Here is a 20,888-nt window from a genome sequence, read left to right on the forward strand (position 1 = left end):
ATGGCGGGTCACCTCCTCACCGTCGCAAAACACGGGGTGGGATACACAGAAAATCCCGTCCAATACGTTGCAAAATGCAGAACTGCTGAAGTTATAGAATAAACACGACAGTTTGACTGAACTCTTGAGTTTTGTATTAAAGTCCAGAGATCGTATGGCGTCAGGTTGAGTTTTGTAAATTCTCAATCATTTACATACTATTTATATTACCAATTAGCTACAGAGTGAATGTACCGTCCACCCTCGCTTTCCCTCTGTGTCTGCCCACATTATTTGTAACATCCTGTTTCTGTCTCCATCTGATTAGCAACAGGAGTTTGGGACTAGGCTGGACGAGGAAGGGGGCTGACGTGGCCTTTCCTGAAGGATATTAGTTCTTAATCTTTTCGCCACAATCTCTCAGCTTTCATGGGAACCGCTGATGTGAAAATTAATTTCACAGTTAATCGTGGTGGGATTTCAACTCCTGACTTTTTGATGTCTCAGTTAGTTCCAGAAGCACCGAGCTGTTTGTGTTATTGATGCGGTGAAAGTCTCCCGCATTCACCGCGTAGGAATCTCTGTGTGGGAAACACCTGAAATCACTCTGATGGATCTCTCAGATGGGACGTCTAACTGAGGTTCCATCTGCCTTTCTGGTCAACGATGGGAAGAAGAGCAGGGGAATTCTCCTCAGTGTCCCGGCTAGTATTTATCATTAAAAAACAATAGCTCCTCATTCAATTCATTGCTGTTTGTGAGCGCTTGCTGTGCACTGATTGGTTGCTGAGTTTCCTACATTAGAACAGTATCACTTCAAAAGTACTTGATCATCTGAGAGGAGCTTTGAGACTTCCCGAGGTCATAAATATATTAATGCTAATCCTTTCCTACAAAACTGCACTGATTTTCAAAACCATTTGCAAACAAGTGGTGTTGTTCTTGCTGCCGTGTGCTAATGATGGAGAATGTAACAGAGAGGATGTTGGGACTGAGACACATATTGGCCGGGGCTTTACAACCTCGTTTGAACCCGACACCGTAAAATCCCACCCAAGGTCAACGACTCTCTCCAACTTTTACAAATAGAAACATAGAAAACTACAGCACAAAACAGGCTCTTCGGCCCCACAAGTTGTGCCGAACATATCCCTACCTTTTAGGCCTATCTATAACCCTCCATCCTATTAAGTCCCATGTACTCATCCAGGAGTCTCTTAAAAGACCCTATTGAGTTTGCCTCCACCACCACTGACGGCAGCCGATTCCACTCGCCCACCACCCTCTGTGTGAAAAACGTCCCCCTAACATTTCCCCTGTACCTACCCCCCAGCACCTTAAACCTGTGTCCTCTCGTAGCAGCCATTTCCACCCTGGGAAAAAGCCTCTGAGAGTCCAACCGATCTATACCTCTCAACATCTTATATACCTCTATTAGGTCTCCTCTCATCCTACGTCTCTCCAAGGAGAAAAGACCGAGCTCCCTCAGCCTATACTCATAAGGCATGCCACTCAATCCAGGCAACATCCTTGTAAATCTCCTCTGCACCCTTTCAATCTTTTCCACATCCTTCCTGTAATGAGGTGACCAGAACTGAGCACAGTACTCCAAGTGGGGTCTGACGAGGGTCTTATATAGCTGCATCATTATCCCCGGACTCCTAAACTCAATCCCTCGATTGATAAAGGCCAGCACACCATACGCCTTCTTAACCACCTCCTCCACCTGCGGGGCCGATTTTAGAGTCCTATGGACCCGAACCCCAAGGTCCTTCTGATCCTCTACCGTACTAAGAGTCTTTCCCTTTATATTGTACTCCTTCATCCCATTCGACCTGCCAAAATGGACCACTACGCATTTATCTGGGTTGAAGTCCATCTGCCACTTCTCCGCCCAGTCTTGCATCCTGTCTATGTCCCTCTGTAACTTCTGACATCCCTCCAGACTATCCACAACCTCACCAACCTTCGTGTCGTCAGCAAACTTACCAACCCATCCCTCCACTTCCTCATCCAGGTCATTTATGAAAATGACAAACAGCAAGGGTCCCAGAACAGATCCCTGGGGCACTCCACTGGTGACTGACCTCCAATTAGAAAAAGACCCATCTATACACACTCTCTGACTCCTTTGGGCAAGCCAGTTCTGGATCCACAGGGCAGCAGCCCCTTGGATCCCATGCCCTCTCACTTTTTCGAGAAGCCTTGCATGGGGGACCTTATCGAACGCCTTGCTAAAATCCATATAAACCCACATCTACTGCTTTCCTTTCGTCAATGTGTTTAGTCACATTTTCGAAGAACTCCATCAGGCTCGTAAGGCACGATCTGCCTTTGACAAAGCCATGCTGAGTATTCTTGAGCATACTAAACCTCTCTTAATGCTCATAAATCTTGTCCCTCAGGATCTTCATCAGCTTACCAACCACTGAGGTTAGACTCACCGGTCGGTAATTTCCTGGGCTATCCCTATTCCCCTTCTTGAAAATAGGAACCACATCCGCAATCCTCCGGCACCTCTCCCGTCTCCATCGACGATGCAAAGATCATCGCCAGAGGCTCTGCAATCTCTTCCCTCGCCTCCCACAGTAACCTGCGGTACATCCCATCCGTAACCAGATGCACCATCTGGTTGTATCACAGCTTGGTCTGGCTCCCGGTCTGCCCAAGACTGCAAGGAACTACAAAAGGTCGTGAATGTAGCCCAATCCATCACGCAAACCAGCCTCCCATCCATTGACTCAGTCTACAATTCCCGCTGCCTCGGCAAAGTAGCCAGCATAATTAAGGACCCCACACACCCCGGACATTCTCTCTTCCACGTTCTTCCATCAGGAAAAAGATACAAAAGTCTGAGGTCTCGTACCAACCGACTCAAGAACAGCTTCTGCCCTGCTGCTGTCAGATTTTTGAATCGACTTATCTCACATTAAGTTGATCTTTCTCTACACCCTAGCTATGGCTGTAACACTACATTCTGCACTCTCTTGTTTCCTTCTCTATGAACGGTGTGCTTTGTCTGTATAGCGCGCAAGAAACAGTACTTTTCACTGTATACTAATACATGTGAAAATAATAAATCAAATCAAATCAGACCTTTCAATTGTCCGCCCCTCACCCACTCCGATTCCCACGATGGGTGGGGCGATTAAATGTGGAGTGAAACAGAAGGCAGAGTTTCCAGGTCTCTCACTGTGTTTGGGAATGGGGATGGATATCATTCCCAGTGTAGCGGGCAGGCATACAGGCTTTCTCTGTCTACCTGGTTCAAGCTGTAGAGGGATTCCCCACATACACAGGCGGCCTGGCTGCCTCTTTGGGTTTTTATTTTGAGTTCTTACTGACCCTTCATTACATCCTGCTGCTCCCCTGAGGATAGAAAGCCTCTGATAGGCCCTCTGGCTTCATAAACCAGCCCTCCAATTGGACAGGGAACCTGTCTCAACAATGCTACTTGAGGAGCACCTTAATTCCAGGACAGTCACTGTTTCTCTGCATCGCAGGAGTAGGTTCAGGATCAGGAAACAATCCCGACTCCTGATTTCTGTCCCAAAGTGAAAATTCATTCTGAAACCCTTATTATACTGAGTGTGGGGTGTGTAGCAGAGAGTGTTCTAACTGAGAGTCTTACACTGAGGGACAGTGTGTGTGAGTTTTACAACTGAGAGTCTTATACTGAGGAACAATGTGTGTGAGAGAGTATTATAACTGAATGTCTTATACTTGAAGGACAATGTGAGAGAGAGAGAGTGTGTTGTAACTGAGAGTCTTATACTGAGGGACAGTGTGTAAGTGTTATAACTGAGAGTCTTATACTGAGGGACAGTGTGTGAGAGAGAGTGTTATAACTGAGTCTTATCCTGGGCGATAGTGTAACAGAGAGAGTGTTATAACTGAGAGTCTTTACTCTGGCGCGGGTAGTCAGCTTACTGGCATCCTCCACCAATTGGGACAGATGACCAAACGCTTGGGTAGGTTTTAAGGAGTGTCTTTAAGGAGGAGATGGTAAGGTTGAGAGGCAGAGAGTTTTAGGGAGGGAATTCAAGAGCTTAGGTCCCAGAGAACTGAAGGCACAACAACCAAAGGTAGAACAATTAAAGTTGAGATATTCAAGAGGCCAGAGTTGGAGAAGATCTCAGAGGGATGCAGGGCTGGAGGAGATTACAGAAATAGGGAGGGTAAGGTGAAGCCATGGAGGGATTTGTAAATGAGAGTATGAGTTTTCTAATTGTGGTATTGGGGGCCTGGGAGCTGGAATATTTCAGTGAGCACAGGGGGCTTTCCTGCAGTTAGGATTTAGAGCTCGATTTAAACTGGGGGGGGGGGTGGAGATGGAAGGAAAGCTTTGGGATGGTCGTGTCAATGGTCAAACAAAGGCAGAGGTGAGGATTTCGGCAATCGATGAGCTGAGAAACCTCCACAATATCAGAACGGCATCTTTGCTGGATTGTCAGGTCTCTGTGGCCCTTTTATATGGAGAACAAAGTGGCTGATATAGATTTATTGCTGTGTGATTAAGTCATGTTTCATCCTCACTAATTCAAATTCAAAGAGATTAGATTAGGGACTCTGAGCATTGAAAGGGCTAACTTTCCACCAATAAGTTGCTGAAGAGATCTGACTAGTCTCTAATGTTGCTCACGAGTTTGTCGTCTACCTTTCCGATCCTTGCCTCCCAGGAGTTAGTTGTAATTTCGCTTAATTAAAATGGAAATGATTGAGGTGAGAAGGATGAAGTTTATTGATTATAATCTGCTGCCCACGTCGTAATAGAGTTAGCATGTGCAGCCGAGTGGATGTGGGCAAGCCATTGTTTTAAAAAACTTCTTAAAATGATGGAAATGAAGGGGGAGGATACTATCTTCAACGGAGGGGGTGCATCAGTGTGTGCCTCCCTCCAAGAAAGGCCTCCCCTCTCTTCCTACGAGGGGGATTTTACCGGCGGGGCGGGTGAGACTCGCTAAACGACATTCTCCATTGGCCTCCGGCGCAATCTTCCAAGCCTCGGGCGGGTGCGCCGGTAAAATTCCGGCCTACATCTCTGATCTATAAAACACACCACACCCACCTGCCCCCCCACAAACTGTCCAAACCCACCCGCTCAAGAACCCTGGACTGCTATTGCTCCAGGATCCACTGGGCTTCTGCTGAGGACTGCTTGCAGCTTCTTAGGGTGGGAGCTCACCTCTTCAGTGAGGGGCTGAAGAATGGCGGGCAGCCTAGTTAGCCCACAGTAATGGCTGTGGAGTGGACTGGCATGAAGCGAGTTCCTCCCCCCCCCCCCCCCCCCCCCCCCCGCTCCCCCACACAGGCTGACTTTGCTCTCAGGAGGGACGAGCCAGTCAAACCCCTTGCCCCAACCTGAGCCCCACCCCCACCATTAACATGCTGGCCCCTTGACAGACCTGAACCTTGTTGCCAGGATTGACAAACCTGGTTGTATTGAGTCAGCTGGTGTTGACTGAGTGAAACTACTATTATCCAATAATCTTCAAGACTAAAAGAGGTAATTTGGCCCATTGTGCCTGTACTGACCCTTTGAAAGAGTGAACTAATTAGTCCCAATTTCTGCTCTCTTCCCAGAGCCCTGCAAGCTTCTTCTCTTCAAGTATTTGGGCAGCACGGCGGCACAGTGGTTAACACTGTTGCCTCACAGCGCCAGGAACCCGGGTTCGATTCTGGCCTCGGGTCACTGTCTGTGCGGAGTTTGCACGTTCTCCCCGTGTCTGCGTAGGTTTCCTCCGGATGCTCCGGTTTCCTCCCACGGTCCAAAGATGTGTGGGTTAGCTTGATTGGCCATGCTAAATTCTCCCTTAGTGTCCCAGGATGTAGTTCAGGGGGATTAGCAGGGTAAATACATGGGGTTACGGGCTAAGGGCTGGGTGGGATTGTTGACTGCGCAGGCTTGATGGGCCGAATGGCCTCCTTTTGCAGTGTCGGGATTCTATGATTCTATTCATCAAATTCCCTTGTTGAAAGTTACAATTAAATCAGCTTCTACTATCCATTCAGACAGCACATTCCAAATCACAACTAACTGCATAAAAAAATTATCTTCATCACCCCCACTGCTTCTTTTGCCCATTATCCTGAAGGTCTGTCCCTCTGGTTACAGAGACTTCCTGCCTGTGGAAGCAGGTCTCAGTGTATTCAATCGAAGCCATCCCAGTCAAAATTTTCCTTCCAAGTGAGCCAAGGTCCTGATCACATTCACCCTCACCCTTTGCTATGTCTCTTCAATCCATTTCTCGTTCATCTCCCTATCTATCTAGTTTTATCTTGAATGTTGACATAAACACAGCAAAGTGAATTCCTCAACTTTCTGTGTGCAGATGTTTCTCCGGTTCCCTGTTCGAAATCTCTTAAATCAATCTCGCATTGGATATACAGAACGTAAACAGGATATTCAGTCCAACTGCTGGTGTTTATGCTCCACACAAGCCTCCTCCCACACAAGCCTCCTCCCACCCAATCAGCATCAACACCTAACTCTTTCTCCCCAGAGTGCTTTCCCTTAAATCCATCTCTACTCTTCACCTCAACTTGACAGAGTTGAGGTGAAAAGTAGAGGGACCCGGTTTCGATTCCCGGCTTGGGTCACTGTCTGTGCGGAGTCTGCACGTTCTCCCCATGTCTGCATGGGTTCCTCCGGGTGCTCCGGTTTCCTCCCAAGGTCCAAAGATGTGCGGGTTAGGTGGATTGGCCATGCTAAATTGCCCCTTGGTGTCAGGGGAACTAGCTAGGGTAAGTGCATGGGGTTATGGGTGTAGGGCCTGGATGGGATTGTGGTCGGTGCAGACTCGATGGGCCGATTGGCCTCCTTCTGCACTGTCGGATTCTATGATTCTGTGAGTGATTGGGAGGGTGGAAGGAGTTGGAGAGAATCATAGAATACTTAGAGCACAGAAGGAAACCGTTCAGCCCATTGTGTCTGTGCTAAATCTCTGAAAGTACAATTCATCTTGTTAGGGACCAGATCAGAAATTCCAAGGTTCATTGTGAAGTTACCCTGGACCCCAACTTTTTTGATTTTGGTGATAGTGTGAATGGAAGGTGTTTCACTCCAGGTGTGATTGTATTGGCACACTACGTAGTTTTTAATCTTTATAAACTTTATTTAAGAACACAGTTAGAATATAACAAAAAGAATGAGTATAACTTATACCAATTAAAACACTTAAACACGACAAAGTATAATTCTTAACAGCTATCTATATCTACAGTTCCAATTTAAGCAATATCTGACAGACTTACATCCTTCTTCAGAACCAATTAGCCCAAAAATAGATATGCTCACGTGGATGCCAGATTTCCAGCCTTTTAACTCCTCTGGACAGATACAGAGGAGTATCAGCTGCCTTCAGACTCCCATACAGCAATTTCCAGAGAAAGATCTACCTTTAAGCAGCAGGACTTCAGAGGAAGAGACCTATTTCCTGCAGGTGCCAGTCTCCAATCTCCAGAGAGACAGAACTATTTCTGCTCTCTACAGATCCCAAGCAGCAACTGAGCTGGCTTTCTCTCCGTGACCCTAGCCCTGCCCTGTCACATGACCTTACTTGATGGCAGCACGGTGGTACAGCGGTTAGCACTGCTGCCTCACGGCACCAGGGAACCTGAGTTTGATTCCTGGCTTGGATTGCTGTCCATGTCGAGTTTGCACGTTCTCCCCGTGTCTGCGTGGGTTTCCTCCGGGTGCTCCGGTTTCCTCCCACAATCCAAAGATGTGCGGGTTAGGCGGATTGACCATGCTTAGTGTTAGGGGGACTACCTAGAGTAAATGCATGGGGTTATGGGGATAGGGCCTGCGTGGGATTGTGGTCAGTGCAGGCTCGATGGGCCGAATGGCCTCCTTCTGCACTGTAGGATTCTATGATTGTCAATCAAGCCCCACTGAAAAAACCCTGGGGAAAACACTAAAATAACAGAACAGTATTAGCCCAGGTTAAAAATAACATTTTGAGTAATTACAATCAAATGTGCTGCTGCAGTGACAACTTGTACTGTCAGGTACAGACAAAGCGGCACCGATAATGGAACTGACTGCGGAAAAAAAATCCTGTACCAGAAACATGACACAAATACTTTCTTAAAGGCTCAGTATTGTCACAATCTAGTGCCACACCCCCACACATTTTCCAGAGAATTGGAGAAATGCTGGCATTAGTACAGCTGGATTTCCATCTTCATTGCTGTCCATATATATTTGATCTGTTTATTTATTAATGTTTATTTGTGATTTTTAATGTGCTGACTTGGCAGCACGAGCTTTTGGAGCGTTGCCTCTTCATCAGGTGAGTGCCTTCACCTGATGAAGGAGCAGTGCTCCGAAAGCCCGTGCTATCAAATAAACCTATTGCACTTTAACCCGGTGTTGTGAGTCTACTTACTGGCATATTTGAAAAGAGTGGATGCTTTGCTGTACAGCTGGGGCTGTTTCAAAAGAACAATCATCAAGACAACAGTCTCCAGATTATAAAGGGGAGTACCGGGAAGTAAAAGATATATACTGAGCAGGCTCGAGTCGCTAATGTCTGCAGGTCATGGCCGGCCAGACAGGATCCATGGGGCCTTTCACTGAAGAATATGAAACATGTAGTTCCTACGCCGAGCGGTTTCAGTGCTTTGCGCAAGTGAATAAAATTGAATCTGAGTTCCTCACACCTGTTTTTCTCAGTGCAATTGGAATATAAAAGCTGTTATTTCTTCTGGAGCTTGGTTCATCCAACAAAGCCAGGAACCAAAAGTTGTGATGACTTGACAAAGATCCTTGAAGAGCATCACTCTCCAAAGCCATTGATCATCGCGGAACGGTTCAGGTTCCATCAAAGGAATCAAGTGGAAGGTGAAAGTTTTGTTCAGTTTTTGGCAACGTTAAAAAAGCTGGCATGTGTAACAATATTAATCAGGCAATTGAGGTTGACCTGCTTAACTATGAACTCCCTGATTAAGGGCCAAACTGATGGTCCAATCAGGGAGCCCCATGCTCTGTACTTAAACAGGAGTATTGTGCTTACCCCAGTCCAACGCCGGCATCTCCACATCTTAAACAGGAGTGCCAGTTCCTCTTGATTTGATTTGATTTATTATTGTCACATGTATTAACATACAGTGAAAAGTATTGTTTCTTGCGCGCTGTACAGACATCTGTCCCTCTGGAAGGGGACGGCATACTGAGAGCACTCTGTCTAGTGTTATTGGATCTTGTAAATAAAGGAACTTGGTGAAGGGACTTCCGCGTCCGAGGAGTCATTACAGCATGACATTGTGAGTTTAGCGAGACATTAGATGATTCTCCTTGTGATCGTCTAGTTTGTGGTCTCCAAAATGAGGCTATCCAAAGAAGATTGCTTACTGAACATGCTTTGAGTTTAAAGACAGCAGTAGAAATCGCAGTGTCAAAGGAACTGGCTGCTAAAGAGGCTTCACAATTTGCTGCAGGAAAGAAGATCCACAAGTTGGGAACTGCCCATATAGAAGTCAAAACAGTAACAAGCATGTACAGATGCGCCAAATGGGCCATTCAGCGAGTGAATGCTGGAGCAAGGATAGTCAATGCAAGAATTGTGGCAAAATGGGTCATATTGCAAAAGCTTGCTGGGTTAGACCAGCATCCCCGAGAAGAATATTCAAAAAAGAATCTGGGTACCTTCAAGAAGAAGAACAAGTTGCGTTCGACAAAACGAATTTATAACATGGAAAGAAAGAATGATGATTGTGAAGAAGAGAATGTCCAGAAATATGAGGAGGAGCTCCAACTGAATGTCTTATCCATATGGGGTGAATCACAGATTCTGGGTGATTCTGAAGTTAAATGGACAACATATAGGTTGGAGATTGATACAGGTGCTGTCATATCTTTAATTCCTGAGATTACACACCAGCAAAAGCTGAAGCATCTTCCTTTATAACAAGCTGATGTGATGTTAAGGACACACACAGAAGAGATGGTGCCAGTAAAAGGTTACATCATAGTCAACGTAGAGTTGAGTGGACAAACAGCAGAGTTGCCTCTCCGTGTGGTCCATGGTAGTTTTCCAGCTCTATTTGGGAGATTATGGAGAAGATAAACTGGAGTGCTGTCAACAGATTGGCCGATGTCAAAGCAGACGTACAGCACCTTTCTGGATAAATACAGGCGTGTATTTGAAGAGATACTTGGATCAATGAAGGGAGTTCAGGTAAAGCTCAAGATAAAGCCTGATAGTTAACTAAACAGTTTCAAAGCAAGACTGCTACAATATGCAATTCATCCCAAGGTCAAAGAGAAGTGAGTGGCTGCCTATTGTTTACTATGTAAGAAGTCTAACAACACCAGGTTAAAGTCCAACAGGTTTATTTGGTAGCAAAAGCCACTAGCTTTCGGAACAGGCTGTTCCTTCGTCAGGTGGGTGGGAGTTCTGATCACAAACAGGGCACAAAGACACAAACTCAATTTACATGAATAATGATTTGGAATGTGAGTCTTTACATCTAATCAAGTCTTAAAGGTACAGACAATGTGAGTGGAGGGAGCATTAAGCACAGGTTAAAGAGATGTGTATTGTCTCCAGACAGGACAGCCAGCGAGATTTTGCACGTCCAGGCAAGTCGTGGGGGTTACAGATAGTGTGACATGAACCCAATATCCCGGTTAAGGCCGTTCTCATGTGTGCGGAACCTGGCTATCAGTCTCTGCTCAGTGACTCTGCGCAGTTGTGTGTCGTGAAGGCCGCCTTGGAGAACACTTACCCAGAGATCAGAGGCTGAATGCCCGTGACCGCTGAAGTGCTCCCCAACAGGACGAGAACAGTCTTGCCTGATGATTGTCGAGCGGTGTTCATTCATCCGTTGTCGTAGCGTCTGCATGGCATGCATATTGTTTGCTATGTCAGCTTGGTACCTGACACGCTGATATCTCCCATGCAGTTATAGCAGTTCGATATCGCACTGTAATTAACATAATTCAATTACTCCATGTAAATGAGTTTATTTTTCCCAGGAAGGGTGTTACAAAAGGCAGTATTGGATATTGTAATTTCGATGATGTGGAGTTGCCGGCGTTGGACTGGGTTAAGCACAGTAAGAAGTCTCACAACACCAGGTTAAAGTCCAACAGGTTTATTTGGTAGCACAAGCCACAAGCTTTCGGAGCACTGCTCCGAAAGCTTGTGGCTTGTGCTACCAAATAAACCTGTATTGTAATTTCCCCATTGATTTCCTCTACCCTAGGAGCCGGGCTGACTCAAACACAATTCTACCGATCTATTGTTCCATCGGAAATCTCGCAACATGGTCTTATCAACACCTATTCAATGTAGTCAATCAAGCTAAATGACTCGCATATCAGTCTGGCCTGATCCAATTGACATTGAATTCTGCCACCCTCCAGGCTTACTATCTCAGTTCTCTTCCCAGCATGCTGTTCAGTTGGCCAATTTTGTTTTAGTGTCTGAAAAGGGCTATTACTTTAATTTTAAAGAGACATTCCACTACCTACATGAAGCAACATTGGAACGTCTTCAAGTATATAGTCTGCATAATCAAGAAAGAAAAGTGTGACTTTTTGCAGACTTCAGTCCAGTGTTTGGGTCACGTTATTGATAACGAAGGGTCTACATAAAGCACCTAAAAGCATGGGCACTATTTTAGAAGCACCACATCCATGACAGAGTTGAGGTCCTTTCTGGGATTAGTGAATTATTATGGCAAATTTGTTCCAATTTAGCTACATTATTGAAATCATTACATAATTTATTATGTGCAAAACAGTCATGGGACTGGACAACAGAGTGTGAGAAAGCATACAAAGATGTCAAAGATGCTTTGCAGAAGTCTGAAGTATTCGTTCATTTTAATCTGAAGCTACCATTACTGCTTGCTTGCAACGTCTCACCTTATGGAGTAGGGGCAGTCGCTTCACATGTTATGCCTTCAGGAGACTCTGAGTAGTGCTGAATCTAACTACACTCAACTAGAAAAAGAAGCATTGAGTATAATTTTTGGAGGACAAAGTTTCCATCATTATTTATATGATCATCATTTCGCATTATTGACTGATCATCGACTGCTACTAAGCTATTATTTTTGGGACGTATAAAGGTATACCTTTACTAGCGGCTAGCCGATTGCAAAGGTGGCCACTGATCTTATCTGCACACTCCTACAATATGAAGTATTGTCAGTCAGAGTGCCATGCTGATACTGATGCATTATCACGCTTATAGAAAACATAGAAACATAGAAAAACTACAGCACAAACAAGCCCTTCGGCCCACAAGTTGTGCCAAACACATCCCTACCTTCTAGACCTACCTATAACCCTCCATCCTATTAAGCTCCATGTAATCTTTACCTATTGAACTGAGGCCATCAACCAGCTTTGCTGATATTCTTTATTTTTTGCTAGTAGATCATTTCTCAAGTTCAGAGACAAACCACAAATAGTCCCATGATGGGAAGATGATGGATACGATATTGAAAGGAACAATAGCCGGAACACAACATGTGCATCCTGGTTTCAAACCAAATCATAGAATCCCTACAGTTCGGAAGAAGGCCATTCGGCCCATTGAGTCTGTACCAACCACAATTCCACCCAGGCCCTATTCCCATAACCCCGCACATTTACCCTGCTAATCCCTTTGGCACTAGGGTCAATTTAGCATGGCCAATCAACCTAACCCGCACATCTTTGGACTGTGGGAGGAATCCGGAGCACCCGGAGGAAATCCACGCAGACACGGGGAGAACGTGCAAACTCCACACAGACAGTGACCCGAGGCCGGAATTGAACCTGGGTCCCTGGCGCTGTGAGGCAACAGTGATGTGTCAAGAAAGCTTGAGTTGACTGTCAAATGTTGGTGTCTATTGTGGGGAATCAGACGGATCATTCCTCCTAGTCTGCGTGGAAGAGTTCTTGAACAGCTACATGAAGGATATCCTGGTACGGTCCGGATGAAGGAATTGGCATATAGTTATTTTTGGGGCCGGGCCTGGATGCTCAGATTGAAGGAAAAGTGGGAGAGTGTCAATCCTATGTATGAATATGAAATGCACCACCCTTGTCTTCTTTACATCCTTGGGATTGGCCTATAATTGCCATGGCAGCGATTACATGTACATTTCGCTGGTCCATTTGAAGGTTACATGTTCTTAGTGATAAATGATGCACACTCGAAGTGGCCAGATGTTGTTGTCATGAGATTAAGGAGATTACAGATAGCTCCAAGAAAAATAGGGTGGTAATAATCGGAGATTTTAACTTTCCCAACATTGACTGGAACAGTCATAGTATTAGAGGGTTGGATGGAGAGAAATTTGTTGAGTGTATTCAGGAGGAATTTCTCATTCAGTATGTGGATGGCCCGACTAGAGAGGGGGCAAAACTTGACCTCCTCTTGGGAAATAAGGAAGGGCAGGTGACAGAAGTGTTAATGAGGGATCAGTTTGGCACTAGTGACCATAATTCTATTAGTTTTAAGATAGCTATGGAGAATGATAGGTCTGGCCCAAAAGTTAAAATTCTAAATTGGGGCAAGGCCAATTTTGATGGTATCAGGCAGGAACTTTCAAATGTTAATTGGGGGAGTATGTGGGAAGTAAAGGGATGTCTGGTAAGTGGCACACTTTCAAAAGTGTGTTAACCAGGGTTCAGGGTAAACACATTCCTCTTAGAGTGAAGGGCAAGGCTGGCAAAAGTAGGGAACCCTGGATGACTCGGGATATTGAGGCCCTGGTCAAGAAGAAGAAAGAAGCACATGACATGCATAGGCAGCTGGGATCAAGTGAATCCCTTGAAGAGTATAGGGGGTGTAGGAGTAGAGTTAAGAGAGAAATCAGGAGGGCAAAAAGGGGACACGAGATTGTTTTGGCAGATAAGGCAAAGGAAAATCCAAAGAGCTTCTACAAATATATAAAGGGCAAAAGAGTAACAAGGGAGAGAGTAGGGCCTCTTAAGGATCAACAAGGTCATCTATGTGTGGATCCACAGGAGATGGGTGAGATCCTAAATGAATATTTCTCATCAGTATTTACTGTTGAGAAAAGCATGGATGTTAGGGAATTTGGGGAAATAAATAGTGATGGCTTGAGGAGTGTACATATAACAGAGAAGGAGGTGCTGGAAGTGTTAAAGCGCATCAAGGTAGATAAATCCCCAGGACCTGATGAAGTGTATCCCAGGACATTGTGGGAGGCTAGGGAGGAAATTGCGGGTCCCCTAGCCGAGATATTTGAATCATCGATAGTCACGGGTGAGGTGCCTGAAGATTGGAGAGTGGTAAATGTTGTGCCTTTGTTTAAGAAGGGCTGCAGGGAAAAGCCTGGGAACTACAGGCCAGTGAGCCTCACATCTGTGGTGGGTAAATTGTTGGAAGGTATTTTGAGAGATAGGATGTACAGGCATTTAGAGACACAAGGACTGATTAGGAACAGTCAGCATGGCTTTGTGAGTGGAAAATCATGTCTCACAAATTTGATTGAGTTTTTTGAAGGAGTAACCAAGAAGGTAGATGAGGGCAGTGCAGTTGATGTTGTCTACATGGACTTTAGCAAGGCCTTTGACAAGGTACCGCATGGTAGGTTGTTGCACAAAGTTAAATCTCACGGAATCCATGGTGAGGTATCTAAATGGATACAAAATTGGCTTCTTGACAGAAGCCAGAGGGTGGTTGTAGAGAGTTGTTTTTGAAACTGGAGGCCTGTGACCAGCAGTGTGCCTCAGGGATTAGTGCTGGGCCCACTGTTATTTGTCATTTATGTTAATGATTTGGATGAGAATATAGGGGGCATGGTTAGTAAGTTTGCAGATGGCACCAAAATTGGTGGCATAGTGGACAGTGAAAAAAGTTATCTCCAATTGCAACGGGATCTTGATCAATTGGGCCAGTGGGCTGATGAATGGCAGATGGAGTTTAATTTAGACAAATGCGAGGTGATGCATTTTGGTAGATTGAACCAGGGCAGGACTTACTCAGTTAATGGTAGGGCGTTGGAGAGAATTACAGAACAAAGAGACCTAGGGGTACATGTTCATAGCTCTTGAAAGTGGAGTCACAGGTGGACAGAGTGGTGAAGAAGACATTCGGCATGCTTGGTTTCATCGGTCAGAATATTGAATACAGGAGTTGGGACGTCTTGTTGAAGTTGTACAAGACATTGGTAAGGCCGCACTTGAAATAGTGTGTGCTATTCTGGTCACCCTATTATAGAAAGAATATTATTAAACTTGAAAGAGTGCAGAAAAGATTTACCAGGATGCTACCGGGACTTGATGGCTTGAGTTATAAGGAGAGGCTGAATAGACTGGGACTTTTTTCTCTGGAGCGTAGGAGGCTGGGGGGTGACCTTATAGAGATCTATAAATTAATGAGGGGCATAGATCAGCTAGATAGTCAATATCTTTTCCCAAAGGTAGGGAAGGGCATAGGCTTAAGGTGAGATGGGAGAGATACAAAAGTGTCCAGAGGGGCAATTCTTTTCACACAGAGGATGGTGAATGTCTGGAACAAGCTGCCAGAGGTAGTAGTAGAGGCAGGTACAATTTTGTCTTTTAAAAGCATTTAGACAGTTACATGGGTAAGATGGGTGTAGAGGGATATGGGCCAAATGCGGGCAATTGGGACTAGCTTAGGGGTTGTTTTAAAACAAAAGGGTGGCATGGACAAATTGGGCCGAAAAGCATGTTTCCATGCTGTAAACCTCTATGACTCTATGACATCTGAACAAACCATTGAAAAACTTGAGAAACCTTGTGCAAGATTTAGCAAAGCAGAACAGATTGTACTGATCATGATTCACAGTTTACGTCACAAGAGCTTGAGGGTTAAGTCAAAATAGAGTCATAGAGGTTTACAGCATGGAAACAGGCCCTTCGGCCCAACTTTTCCATGCTGCCTTTTTTTTTTAACCCCTAAGCTAATTCCAATTGCCCGCATTTGGCCCATATCCCACTCTACCATCTTACTCATGTAACTGTCTAAATGCTTTTTAAAAGACAAAATTGTATCCGTCTCTACTATCACCTCTGGCAGCTTGTTCCAGACACTCACTGCCCTCTGTGAAAAAATTGCCCCTCGGTACACTTTTGTAAATCTCCCCTCTCACCTTAAACCTATGCCCTCTAGTTTTAGATTCCCCTACCTTTGTGAAAAGATGTTGACTATCTAGCTGCTCTGTGCCCCTCATTATTCTATAGACCTCTATAAGATCACCCCTCAGCCTTCTATGCTCCAGAGAAAAAAGTCCCAGTCTATCCAGCCTCTCCTTATAACTCAAATCATCAAGTCCCGATAGCATCCTGGTAAATCTTTTCTGCACTCTTTCCAGTTTAAAAGTAGACATGTGAATGTTTAAAAGGAAATGGTATTCTGCATACAAAATCTGCACCTTATGACCCATCAGCCAAAAGACCAGCTAAAAGACTCATACAATCCTTGAAACTTACTTTAAAGGCTTCGAAGGAGCAAGTTTGTTATCACGTCATGTGAATAGCTTCTTGTCATCTTAGAGAAATACTACTCATGCGACTAACCAAAATTCACCGATATTGCTATCCTCAAAGAGAAAGTTGAGAACTGCATTTGATTTGTTCTTATCTCCTGAAACTTCAGAGATAGTCGAGCATCAACAGCAATCTCAAGCTGCTGGACGAGAAGCGAGAGCAAAACAACACTCATTTCAGCGAGGAGATTGAGTGTTAGAGTGGAATTCTGCCACGAGTGAGAAATGGGCACCAGCCATAGTTTGAGCAAAAACAGGTTACATTTCTTACACGGTTCAAACCAAAATTGAACTAGTTTGGTGACGCCGTGTTGACCAATTGTCGTCATCTCGCAATAATTTCTCGGAATTATCTCCAGAAGCACCAACTTCTTTAGTCCCTCGTGTTGTGAATACTGCTGCGGGAGACTTAAGTCGGAATTTTACCGGCACGCCCGCCCCGATTCAGGGGGGCAGGCAAGACTCTGAGAACGGCATGCTCTGTTGGCCTCGGGCGGGAACATATGAACCTCGGGGATGTGCCGGTAAAATTCTACCCTGAGTTGTATCTGAGTTGCCTGATGATTGTGTGTCTTGCTGCCATTCCACATGAGATTGATTCTGAATTAGTTTCAGGGAAGAAGTGTCCACTGAAGTTCCAAATCATACTTCTAAGGTCAAGGACAGACAAATCCCACAATGTCATGTACAACCAAAGAGGAACAGACATCCTTCTGAACGACTTTCTTATTGACTGTGTCTAATGATTAATGATGGGTAGTACTGTCTCTGGAGTATTATTGATTCTGTGTATAGTATCATGGTAGTTTATTGTGAAAGAGAGAGGGATGTTATATATTTTTTATAATGCGCAGGCTGCTTTAAGAGCTGAACACACAATTTGATGGTGATGTTATTTTTGGTGTGCGTTCAGGTTGCTGTTTTACTTTCAGTTTTATTTTCTGCAGTGCAGAGAGAGCAGCTCCTCAATAAAGCTGTTGTGTTGTTGTTTGAATCCTCGTGTGCAAACCAAGTCTTTTCTTTTTGTGTAAACCCCACAACCCCTGACACAGTCAGGACACTACACTCTCTCCCTCTATTTTGGAACAAGCGTATTACCCAGTTTGGAAGCCAACTTTATTAGAAATCTACTGGCGAGCTGAGATCTCCTCAAAATTGCAACATATTCTACATCTGAAGGGCCTGTTTGTGCTGTAGTTTTTCTATGTTTCTTCTATGGTCCAGAAGGTAGGGATGTGTTCGGCACAACTTGTGGGCCGAAGGGCCTGTTTGTGCTGTTGTTTTTCTATGTTTCTATCTGACCACATCCACAAAACCAGCTATTCCAATCAACCACAGCATTTAAAAATCTATACCTTAAGGACAATCAAAGGACACTTAAGTATATTATTTTAACTATTTTCATTGGACTTTATCTTTCCCTTATCTCCAAGCGTGCGTGCGTGTATGTGGGGCCCAAATGGTTGCATGTGAGCTGAGTACATGGCATTGTGTTTTTATTATCTTTAATCACCTTTTAGTGATTGATAAATTTGCTCTTTCTTCAACTCGAGAAAACTTTGTTTGATTGGCTCATTATCACTCTCAGCTGATTAGGTAAGTACATTTGGATTTGGCAAAGGCATATCGTCATGAAACAGAAACAGAAATCTTTGTTGTGACTGACTTGAGGAGGTTGGATAGCGGGGGAGCCAGTTCACCCCCTTATCACTTAGTCGTAACACATTGGTTGCAGACTGAAAGGTGGACCCTAAAGAAAGCATGAGTGATTTTCAGATCCTTGGCATCATCTTATCGATGGTAAAGAATCATAGAAAGTTACAGCTCAGTCAACCCACTGTCGAGCTTTTTCACAGAGGTACCCAATTGGTCCAAGTCCTTGCTTTTCTTGAAGTATTCATCCAAAAGTTCCTATCGAATCTGCTTCCACCGCTCTTTCAGGCAGCGCCTCCCAGATCACTGCACAGCTGGGGTACTGCGTGCAGTTCTGGTCGTCACATTATAGGAAGGATGTGAATGCATTGGAGGGGGTGCAGAGGAGATTCACCAGGATGTTGCTGGGATGGAGCATTTAAGAGAGGTTGGATAGGCTTGGGTTGTTTTCTCTGGAGCAGAGAAGACTAAGGGATGAGTTGACTGAGGTGTTCAAGATTATGAGGGGCATGGACAGGGTGGATAGGGAACAGCTGTTCCCCTTAGTTGAAGGGTCAGTTACGAGGGGACACAAGTTAAAAGTGAGGGGTGGGAGGATAAGGGGGGATTTGAGGAAAAACATTTTTACCCAGAGGGTGGTGATGGTCTGGAATGCGCTGCCTGGGAGGGTGGTGGAGGCGGGATGCCTCACATCCTTTAAAAAGTACCTGGATGAGTACTCGGCACGCCATAACATTCAAGGCTAGGGGCCAAGTGATGGCAAATGGGATTAGGTGGGCAGGTCAGGGCGTTTCATGCGTCGGTGCAGACTCGATGGGCCGAAGGGCCTCTTCTGCAATGTAAGATTCTGTGATTCAACGTTTCCTCATATCAATTCTGGCTCTTTTGCCCATCAGCTTAAATCTGCAGCCCAAATTCAACACTCTGCCACTGGAAACCCTTTCTTGTTGAATGAAGGCAGTGCAGTTGATGCTGTGTATATAGACTTTTGAAAGATGTTTGTTCAGGTATTACATCTTGGATTTGTAAGCAAAATTAAAGCCCATGGAAGGGGCAATGGCAATAAAAATCGGCTAAGGGGTAGGAAACATTTATGGTGAATGGTTGTGTTGCAAATTGGAGGAGGTTACCCAGGTTTCCACTGTTATTTTGAGCGCGCATTAACAACAGGAACACGTGGCCGATGGTGGTGATGTGTCACACTTCACTCAGGTAGCCCAACTTGCTAGTGATCGTCAAGGTTCCAATGTCCTTTCTGTCACAGCGCTGATCAGGAATCTCTCCTCCTCTCACTGTCTGCTATTGGTATGTGGTGGAAGGGTTTGCATACACAACATGTTTGGCCAGGTTTTGAATACATCTCCCAGGATGCTGGGCTGAGACTCAAAGCCGAAGCTTCTGAAGCAGGGACGCTACCCACAGCGGAACCTGTGGGTACAGAGCGCAATTTAAAAATTTGCAGATAACATGAAACACACAGATGCAAACATTCCCATATTATACACACACACACGCACTCCTATATACACACTCCTATATACACACACGCACTCCGATATACACATTCCCATATATACACACACACACGCGCACTCCTATATACGCACTCCTATATACACATACCCATATACACATATACATGCACTCCTATATACACATCCATATGCACACAAATACCCATATACACATACCCATATACACACACACCCATATCCACATATCCATATATACACATACATACGCATGCACACACATGTACACATACCCAAAGACACACAATGTGGAGTTGCTGGTGTTGGACTGGGGTAGGCACAGTAAGTAGTCTCACAACACCAGGTTAAAGTCCAACAGGTTTATTTGGTAGCACGAGCTTTCAGAACGCCGACCCTTCATCAGGTGAGTCCTGATGAAGGGGCAGCGCTCCAAAAGCTCGTGCTACCAAATATACCTGATGGACTTTAACCTGGTGTTGTGAGACTACTTATTATGCCATAGACACATGTGTACACACACACACACACACACACACACAGTCTCTAAGCAAGTTTTACTCCCGGTGCCTCTGTATAAAAATTCTGTCACACTGTTCAGTGCAGAAGTAGTTGCCCATTTGATGTCGTCCTCCAAATCTCTCATTTTAACTTGTTTTAAGAGCTCCAGCTTGATGATGTTATTGATTATTTATTGCCTCTAATCTACTTGCTGGACAGGAATTATTGCTTTGTCTGCAGATGATTCAATTATGCGTAGATTTACAATGTGTGGGCAGTTCCAACATCATGCCATTGATGGTTATGAAACTCATTCCTCAGAACACAGTTTTTGACGTACTCCAGTTCTTGGTGACATGGCGATGCAGTCTCTGTTTGTCAATCAGGAAACCAAATAAAGAGGCAGCAACACAGAGTATCACAACGGGACATCCTCTGTCAGCACTGTTGGTCTTCTCCCCTCCTTAACACATCACCCTTTTCAATCCTAAACTTGGTGCCATTTTGCCACTAATCCACAATTTGACCTTGCCTGCTCATCGCCATCTCAGTTGGTAACACACTCTCTCTCTCTCTCTCTCCCTCTGACCTCGGAGTCAGAAAGGATTGTTTGCAAGGCCCATTCTCGAGATTTCAACCCTGAATCCAGGCTCACACTTTCAGGGCAATACTGAAGGAGTGCTTCACAGTTGGAGATATTCGTCGGAATTCTACCGCCTCACCTGCCACGGAATCGGAGCAGGTGAGGGGCGGACAACGGGAATGTCCGTTGACCTTGGGCGA

General features: G+C 45.0%; 1 protein-coding gene across 2 annotated transcripts in view; it reads left to right on the plus strand.

Moving 5' to 3' along the window:
* Positions 1-20,888, plus strand: part of LOC144479625 (3',5'-cyclic-AMP phosphodiesterase 4C-like) — a 330,099-nt gene that overhangs the window by 62,858 nt on the left and 246,353 nt on the right. The gene's annotated exons all lie outside the window — the stretch shown is intronic.

The sequence above is a fragment of the Mustelus asterias genome, chromosome 26 (assembly GCF_964213995.1).
Source record: "Mustelus asterias chromosome 26, sMusAst1.hap1.1, whole genome shotgun sequence".
In the NCBI taxonomy this organism is placed as follows: domain Eukaryota; kingdom Metazoa; phylum Chordata; class Chondrichthyes; order Carcharhiniformes; family Triakidae; genus Mustelus; species Mustelus asterias.